This window comes from Galeopterus variegatus, unplaced genomic scaffold (assembly GCF_000696425.1).
Source record: "Galeopterus variegatus unplaced genomic scaffold, G_variegatus-3.0.2 Scaffold1335, whole genome shotgun sequence".
NCBI lineage: Eukaryota > Metazoa > Chordata > Mammalia > Dermoptera > Cynocephalidae > Galeopterus > Galeopterus variegatus.
Genome location: NW_007727446.1, coordinates 24,683 through 26,069, shown reverse-complemented (window position 1 = coordinate 26,069; position 1,387 = coordinate 24,683).

Here is a 1,387-nt window from a genome sequence, read left to right as displayed (position 1 = left end):
ACAGGCTGGCATCAATCTCCATAGCTAAGGAAAAAAATTATGAGAGTTCAGGAAGTGGGCTGTTAAGTGGCTCCATAATCATATTCCAGAATCATAACATCATAGACTATTAAGGTGGCCAAGGAATTTTGAGAATATTTAATACAACACTTCCATATTTCAAATTAGGAAATGATACCATAGAGATGAAGTGGTTTCCCCAGGAATAAGTATATTTGTAGCAGGGTTTGAATAAGAACCTCACTTAACCTACTTTGTCTAAACATTAAACATCTCTCTTTTTTTTAAAGAATGTTTTGCTCTAAATCTTCCTATTTAGCATCCCACTGTATCAATCATATACTTCTCATTGTTATTAAGCATCTCATACAAAAATGCCAAACTAATACCAGTAAAAATGTCCACGCCTGCCATTTCCAAGAACTAAAATCAATTTCAAGACTGAGCTCACATGATGGAGCTTGGCTAGAACTTTTGCTGATTTTGAAACTTTATTTTCTTTAGGCGTGATTTTTTTCTTATATATTTTTTTCAATTCATATTCTTACTCAAATACATTGTATCCAATCTTCTGAGACAGTTTTCTCACTTTCTTTTTTCTTTACTGGTCACGAGTGAGATGTTTTATCAATAGTTCAATTTCCCACAGGCAAGTTGTTTAGATTTATACATTATAACTCATCAGTTGGAGGATATATTCACTAGACCTTGGCTACCAAAGTAGGTTCCACAGATCAGCATTCACATCATCTGGAGCTTTGTTAGAAATGCAGATTCTCAGGCCCTGCTCCGGATATCCTGAACCAGATCACAAGATCCCTAGGTAAGTCCCATGAACATTAAAGTTGGAAAATCACTAAACTAGATCAATTATTTACATAGGTACTGAGGGAAAAGTACCATAAATGTCCACAATAAGACTACTTTTTATTGTTAATTTTAGGGAAAAAATTTAAAAGGGACAACTAAGCTAGAGATGGCAGACACAAATGGAGTGGACACATTTTGTTTGTTTTGTTTTATTTTTAGTTGCTTCTGTTATTTATTTATTTATGTAAAAGAAAACTCCAGACTTTTCCAGAGTAGCATTGTCTGTATTAGCAACACTGTTTTCCTTTTTTAATGCTCAAATGTTACAGAGTTTCCCAGAAACACAGTGATAATTTAAATTACTGAAAGAACAAAAAATATAGCTTTTGCATGCAACGGCAACTGTAGGTAAGATCAAAGGTGAGAGATGAGAAGAAATAGTGTAGGAGGCTGAAATGTAAGAAAAATATTTTTGGAATATAATCACTCAACCATCAGATAATAAATTTGTATGCCATTTTCTCATAAATGGAATACACTGTAGACCCATATACCACTCCTAACAGACATGCTGCCT